Genomic DNA, 8,845 nt, shown 5'->3' with positions numbered 1-8,845 from the left:
TGTCAGACTAAACAGAGGTGCAAGGCAGCATAGATTTATTTAAATTCAGTATATTTGTGTTAACATCTCATTGACGCTTATGTTCAGTTAAGCCAATCATGATTAATTCACCTTAAATCTTAAAGCTTTTTTTTAATCTATTGTAGAAATAATAAATAATATTTCTATTGTATAATTGTTCAGCAATATAGTGTGCAGTTTTTTATTTTTATGTATTTATTTTGTTCTAGCCCAGTTATCCAGATTTAGTTTCTCGGGAGTAATTTGAGTGGTGTAGTCCAGATCTTCCTGCTGAGAAATGCTGCTTAGCACCATGCATGGACTTAATGATGTGACTGACAGGAATTGTATGTGCCTTGATACTTCAAGTCAAAATAGTTTATTGTTTTCTTTCTCCTGTGTCGTAGAATAAATATACAATAGCATCTCAGTGGTGTTGTAAAATAAACAATTGAAAGGTAAAATGCACATTTATTTTTAAATTAAACAGATTGTACACCAAAAAATAATTTATGAAGTAATACATCCATAACACACACAGCTAATACGGTGGGTTCTGTTTACTGAAACTTACTCATGCATGCGCACAACAATTACAGGTCCAGTTTTGGGACATCTACTACAGTTTACACCCCCATACCATTCCAAATTGAGGGATTGAGGGTTTTTTGTTATTGAAAATCTGTTTGGTGATTCTAGTGTTAAAGAAATGACACATTTTAACATGGTAACTGTCAGGGAATCTCTGCAGTCACAGTCACCAACCCCGAAACACACCAGATCACCTGAATTCTAATCACCCGAGATTAGAACCTGCAGCCACTCACCAGCCATCTAGTATCTCTGCACTCAGGCCCACACTGTCCGGTTTACCGTTTACCTTGCTGAAAATGAACTGACTACCTGTCTACTCTTTCCTTTAGTTGTACCAATGCTCCCTCAATCCTGCTCTCCTTCGTTCCCACTCACCTTCTATCCACCTGCAAAAGGACATAACTTCAATCATAACAGCAAAGAACCCAAGAACTATTATCTGTCTTTATTTACACACGTGCCCTCTGCTTCCACGATCTGCTCTGCTGCTCAGTAAACAATCTTGTGTTGTGAAAGAATACTGGACCTGGAAATGTTTACCACCATGGACCCCAGGCTTCCCTCATCAGCAGAGGTCCTGGAGGAACTCGTTAATGACCTCCAGGCCTTTCTCACGTCAGTCACCACCTCTCCATCTGCCTCTGTCAGTTCCATGGCCATTCCTGCTTCCTACGCGGGTGACGCAGCTGAGAGCGGTGGCTTCTTTCTTCAAGTGGCCCTATTTATTGTGATGCAGCCACAGAAATTCTCCACTGAAGAGCACTGTTGTGGGCCCAGGTGATATGGAACGCCAATAGTACCATATTCAACTCGCATGATGCTTTCACTAACCATTTCAATTGAATAGCCTAAACTCATTTTAGCAGTGTATTTGAAGCTGTGAGCAGATTTTTATATTCTCTGTCTTATTCATGTGGTATGAGTGATGATGTGAACATGGATAATGCTTTTACTATGCAGAGCGTCCTAGAGTCTAAGACCTCAAGTGTCAAAAAGAATAATGTTCCTGGAATAAGTGTTTGTGGACCGAGAGTTCTTTGTATAAAACTCAATCATTCACCCTTCTACTGAGGGCAGGATAGGTTGGAGATTGTTATGTAAGGTACTTGCGTTGCTTTTGTTTTCACTACATGGCCATCCAGATGGAGTGCTGCATCCTAATTAACAGAGCTGAAGCACAGAGGACATATCCTCGCCTCCTTAGGTGAAATAACTGATCTGGTAGGTGTGTGTGTGTGTGTGTGTGTGTGTGTGCTTTTCTTTACTTCATCTTAAAAGGATCCTCAGGGTATTCACCAAACCTAGATTGAATTTTGATATAAAATGTGCAGAATGATTTTAAACATGGTACAATGTGTTAAAGAGATAGTTCACCAAAATATAAACATTTATTCACCCTCAGGTCATCCACCATGACATTTTAATGCATTTAATTTTTTAATTTCAAAACTTTCAATTGAAATGATTTAAACATAACACATTTATTTTTGGCCATTTTGTTCTCAATAGTTCTTTTTTATAAAAAACCACTGTGGTGTGGTGCAATTATATCTGAGAAATAAATAAATATTCTATTTTTATAAATATGAATATATAGTATATTAAACTATTGATACACTGTAAGGCTTTAGTCCTAGGCTGTAGGAGACAGATTTAGAATTAGACTTGTATTGTATTGTATGACCACTTAATTTTGCCCTCTTATGGTGGTGAGGTGGTGCCCAAATTTTCTGCCAGAATTGGCATTATTTCTTAAGCATAAACATGCTGTACATTATTATTGACATTTGTCATTAACCCTGAGCTCAACAGTATAGCTAGACTAAAATCAGGATATCTTTGACTTAACTGAGCATTCCAGATTTCTCCTCTCTGATTATTGGCATTGAGTGTGAATATACTGTATCACTGCAGCACATTCTTTTGACTGCTCTTATGTCAGTCATCTTCAGCTGCTGTAATCTTCCACTGGAGATGAACAGCCTTCTGCTTCCTTGAATAAAAGCCCAGACTTATTCCTGGAAGGATTCCTCTGCCTGTCCACTGTAAAGCATGCCTGAGACAGCTACTAAATTCATCTTCAGCAAATTTGCTCAGCTGATGGAGTGTTCTCGGGATGAAGAGTCACGTCAAGAACAATTCTTTCTCCTTTGTTGATCATATGCTCCAAAGAACATGACATTTTCTATTTGGATTCTTTTCAGGTGTATCTGGTCCAATGAGACTCCAGAAATGTGAAAGAATCATACACAATAAATCAAAAGTAATGAGAGTGAGACCTTTGATTCAGCTTAACCAAGGACATTAATTGTGGTACTCAACACACACACACACACACACACACACACACACACACACACACACACACACACACACACACACACACTATATGTATGTATGTATGTATATGGATGTGTGTGTGTGTGTGTGTGTGTGTGTGTGTGTATTGAAAATTTTATGTGAGGTGCTTGATCCATGATAAATGAAGTTTTTATATTTATGCAGTGTTTCTATTTACAATATAAAATATCTATACAATTTCAGATTGTCCTGTTATTAATGCAGGAAAGGGTGCATGGTTATTAATCCAGTTTCATTATTTCAAGATAAAAATGTTATTCTCAAGTGCTCAATTTTTATACACTTAATGTTCCCATTTAAAATTATGTATGGTTATTGGATATGTGTGTTAATATTGATTACACATTTACACAAAACAGTAAGTAGAAATGATTGTGCCACAAGTACTTAAGTAATGTAGTATCACACCCCCTACAGGCCACATGACAGAACTGTTAATGAATGAATGAAGGAATCTATCTATCTATCTATCTATCTATCTATCTATCTATCTATCTATCTATCTATCTATCTATCTATCTATCTATCTATCTATCTATCTATCTATCTATCTATCTATCTATCTATCTATCTATCTATCTATCTATCTGAGACAAAGTCTTGACACAGTGTGACTTTATCTCTCATAAAATTGCACTAACATGAATATTTACAAACACTTGACACGAGAATTTATAATAAAATAAACATTCACTAGTCTTTTTCACAAATCTAAGATGTATAAAAGAGAGAAGTTTGTGACTTTGTGTCTTTCTCTGTGTCCTCCAGCCGTGGGCCTCAGACTCAAAAAAAGTTCTCACTGTAACTCAGATTTGACCCCTTTTTTGGTAAATAAACGAAGGGACAAGTTGAAATAATTATTGAAATTATTCAATAATTATTGAAATAATTATTGAATTGATTGAAATAAAGATGAACTGAAATATGTGACCCTGGACCACAAAACCAGTCTTAAGTCGCTGGGATATATTTTTAGCAATAGCGGGAAAAAAACGTTGGATGGGTCAAAATTATAGATTTAGATATTTTGTAAATTTCCTACCATACATATATCAAAAGTTAATGTTTGATTAGTAATATTCATTGCTAAGAATTATTTTGGACATCTTCAAAGGCAACTTTGAAGACCACAAAAGACAACTGCAAAGTTTACAACTGATCTATAAATCTCAGTTTCGAAAATTTTTAACTTACGACTGGTTTTGTGGTCCAGGGTTAACATCATTTAATGGACCTAAGCTAACATGAACTAACAATAGTTAAATTTCTATTAACTAATGTTAACAAAGATTTCTTGCTCTCTGTAAGTTAATGTTATTTATTGCAGTAACCAATGTTAACTAAGAGAACCTTAGTGTAAAGTGTTACTGATAAATCCTTGCATTAGAGTATATAAATAATACTAAAATAACTCTGCTTCCAATTGATCCTATTTTGTATTAAAGCAAGAATATTTCATATCAATGGACCAGAATATTTTATCCAAGTGACTTACAATGCATTCGAGGAATACATTTTATTAAAACTGTAAATATTTAAATTGCAGGCTAATTTTTCCTCTAAACTAAACACCATTTATTTACATTCCCTGTTTTTCTTGTTCAAACATACTGACTTAATATCCTAACAAAGGAGTCACTTACATCATCAAATTCCTCTTCATCATACTCCTCCTCTCCCTCAGCCTCTTCCTCTTCTGGCTTCTTTTTCTTTCCCTCCTCTTCAACAGAACTCCCCTCTTCCTCTTTCTGTTCCAGAGTCTTTACAGAGAAACACATACAGTCTGTCACATTATATATGCACATGTTTATTAACATAGATTAAAACGCCTTATTTCTGAGTGTGTTACACAGTGGCACCCAAAACAGGTATTTGTGCACCTCCAGTATGCGTATCATCTCCTCTTTGTTCACTCGTGGCTGTTTGGGTTGTCTGGGAACAGCTGGGCTTTCTGCAGCCATATAAGCAAAACCGTGTTTGTGACAGTGGAAATGACATCAGCAACATCCTCCAAAAATAACATCAACTCATTGATCACAGCTCCTCTGACAAAAGACACAGAAGGACTAAAAATAATCTCGCTTCTCTCTTGGTGACAGACACTCTTCAAGCCTTAACTTTCATCCTTCTCTCATCTCCTCTTTCTCTCTATCCTTTCATTTTGGAGATGTGTGTGCAGCGAGGCTAAGAGTCGTATCTCTGATTTCTCCAGAGACACTGATGAGTCAGAGAGCGAAGCACATCTTTACACACTCATTCATGAGGACATCAGCCTCACCTGCTCCCTTACTAGGGCTTTAAAAAGAACACATTTACAAACGCATGCTTCCAGGACTGGGTGTCACTGCAGTATAACACAGTGTCCAGTATTAGAGTGTAAGAGCTAGTTAACAGCATCAGACACACTCACTGTCTCTCAGGGGTCTCTTTGTCCCTCATGCGCAGCTCCTTCGGAAAACACCTCCAATCCAAAATGCAAATGGATGTAGAGTATCACATTCAAGTGAATCACTGTTGATATTGTTAACTTAAAGTATTAAAAACATCTTTAATTGAAATTAAGCTAAAAAAAAAAATTATATATATACATTAAATAAAATAAAACTGAAATTAGAAATGTAATAACTGAAAAAAAATTATAACTAAAAAACTAAAACTAAAAATAGATTCAGAAATGATATTTAGTTTTTTTTTTTTAAATAATACTTAAAACATTTAATGTGTATTATGAGCTGTGAAGTTGTTTTCATGATTTTTACAGTTTTAGTGTTTAGGCTTAATGTTGCCAACAAAGTTGTAAAATTGCATGCAACTATATACAGAAAATATAAGTAAGTGATTTATATTCAAGCATAATGTTTACATCTGGTAACTATACTATTAAAACATTTTCTATTTTAACATTTATCAACTTGTATTGTATCTTACTGTAACCCAGGGTTTTCCCATTTTTGGCAAATAAAAGGAGGGGCTTATCAAAATTCAACATTATGCCAGTAAGTAATAGTAGGTAAGTAAGTAATAAATTAAAGCTATATAGAATTTTTTTCTAAACATATACACTATTTAAAAATATCAGAAGCACAAAAATGCAACAAAATGACAGAAATTAAAAATAAAAACTGTAAAATCTAAAAATAAAAGCTCTTTTAAAATATTATTAAAAACTAAAACAATATATAAACAATACTTAAATAGCACTGAAGTGAATCACTCACCTGGTTTCCATTCCAGACTGTTGTCAGAGGTTTACATTTTCTGGTATCTGTCAGAATAACTCTCCACATCTGTCAAGAGGACAAAATAACTTCAAATTGATAATCACACATTGCTATAGAAAGGAGTATTTACACTTATGGTGAATATTTGTCATTAATTTATAAATAACTCAGTCTAACTTTGAATAAAGATACAGTATCTGTCTCAAAAAGTGTCCCAGTGTTTTGTCCAGGATGTCTTAACGATGCCAGAGCTCATCCTTGACCCCATACTGACCTGTTTTGGGTACAGCAGGGTGGATGTAAAAGGGGAGTGTATTCATGGCTCGTCTAAACTCGTTTGAGTGCCAGCATGTACTCGGGCTCCTCACCCGCCTGCAGAGGCACCGGCTTCTGATCCAAGGGCTGAAACATCAAACAAACGTCCGGAGGGACAGCTGATACACATCTGGTTACAATCAGGGGTCAAACAAACACCTGCTGGGACAGTTAACTCTCCACTAAACGAAATGTTTATATAAATGAGCTTTTACTAAAGGATATCTGATGGATATGAGATATGTTTTTGAACCAGTTGAACAGGACAGGAGCAAATTTCTGTAGATCCAACAATAGTGCGTTATGCCAGCAACGCCAAAATCCTGGGTTCGATTCCCAGGTAATGCAAGTACAATGAATACAGTACAAGTCGCTTAACATAAAATCGTCTGCCAAGTGCATTGATGTAATGTAAAACGATGCGTATCAGTCCGACGAGGGTTTATTCTATCTTGAAACACATACAGGGGAGGATGGAGGGAGATTTTCTCCTTGACCTATTCCGCCAATTTCCATTTGCCTAGAGAAAGTATGGTGCCCTCTGCCTCTTCCTGCCATTATCTAAAACACTGAGATGTATTTGTTTAAACCGAAATGTAATATTTAAACACGCTTCTTTCACTCACAGACAAAGTTCCGCCAAAATCCCTCTCTATTTAAAACTTCATTTCATTGTGCAAAGCATTTATTGGATAATCCGTGAAAATTATACGCAGTTGTTTTTTTATGGAAATTCAGATTTTACTGATGTTGTAAAATTGGGCAGTAAAATCCAAATCATAGACATATAAATACCTAGACTAGATTATTAATTGAAAGCTCACATTTGTCTCACTTCATGATTTCGTTGATTTTTTCGGTTTACAAATCTGTTAATTTAGTTTAACTGTGACATATTCATGTAATGTAATTTGAATGTACATTACATGATATGTAGTTGTATTATTGCTTTCTCTGTGTTCAATCCCAACATTTTTCTTTCTTTTTTTTCTCTCTTTCTTCTGTCTCAGGTCAGAACACAGCCCATTCCCTTTGAAGTACTGGGATAAAACCTAAATAATACATCTTTAAACACTAATAATTTACTATCGTTGAGAAAATTTAATAAAAAAAAGTAAATACAAATCACACACTTGAAGTCTGCTTTTCATTTTGATAGCACTATAGCCTACAGAATAACACAACAAATAATGACACATGTAACTGATGAGGCTATGGATACAGTGAAAATGAAAATATGCACTGATACAGTGCACAGTAGAAATATAGTAAAAGTGATATGTTATAATAAAAAGTATATTTAGTACAACTTAAAGTAAAGTGAATAATATGAAAAGCGAGTACAACGGTACAATAACATATGAGATATAATAGATTTATAAAATTCTTTGTATAATATGAATAATACCATAATAAATAACTGAACAACAATAGGCTAATAATAGCAAGAAGAATATGTAATATAAAGGGTGGAATAATACAGAATAGATAAAAATGTAGAATAAATTAATAGTAAAATAAAAAAAAATTGAGATGTAATTTTAAAATACTAACTATTAATCAAATTAAGACACAACTAATGACACAACACAAAAATATTGTGGACATGAGTTCCAAATTGTGTTTAATTAATGAGCTCCTTAAGTATAATATATACATGTACTCACACACACACACACACACACACACACACATATATAAATATATATATATATATATATATATATATATATGATAGAAAATCCTCTGGATCAATCTCAGCTCAAGAAACACATTTAAGTTTTCAGTTCTTTCTTTCTCTGGGAATAGAGTGGTTTATTTGTGAAGACAAAACCTGACTAATAAACATTAATTCCCCGCCGCTTCCCTCAAGATTTTCTATTTTATTCAATTAATGAGTCAAATAATGTAAAAAACTTGACGATGCTTGACATTTTGTTCTATAATGCACATTACACACACTCATGCAGAAAACACACATTCTGAAACAGTGGTTTGTTTTTTAATGTATGTTGGGCGGCACTTTGGAGCCTGTTTGCAACTCGGTTTATTCAGATCGGCACTTCGGAGCCTGTTCGCGACTCTGTTGATTCAGATCGGGACTTCGGAGCCTGTTCGGAGTCTGTTCGCGACTCGGTTGATTCAGATTGGCACTTCGGAGCCTGTTCGCGACTCTGTTGATTCAGATCGGGACTTCGGAGCCTGTTCGGAGTCTGTTCGCGACTCGGTTGATTCAGATTGGCACTTCGGAGCCTGTTCGCGACTCTGTTGATTCAGATCGGCACTTCGGAGCCGGTTCGCGATTCTGTTGATTCAGATCATCACCTCGGAGCCTGTTTGCGACTCGGTTGATT

At 35.2% G+C, this 8,845-nt stretch overlaps 1 pseudogene; it reads right to left on the bottom strand.

Annotated features, from left to right (window-relative positions):
- Positions 1–4,556: 4,556 nt before the first annotated feature.
- LOC113059599 (DNA-directed RNA polymerase III subunit RPC7-like) lies at positions 4,557–7,049 on the bottom strand (annotated as a pseudogene).
- Positions 7,050–8,845: the final 1,796 nt, after the last annotated feature.

Source organism: Carassius auratus, chromosome 41, assembly GCF_003368295.1.
Source record: "Carassius auratus strain Wakin chromosome 41, ASM336829v1, whole genome shotgun sequence".
Taxonomy (NCBI): Eukaryota; Metazoa; Chordata; class Actinopteri; order Cypriniformes; family Cyprinidae; genus Carassius; species Carassius auratus.
Note: the sequence above shows the minus strand (reverse complement) of the source record. Positions and strands in the feature narration are given on the sequence as shown.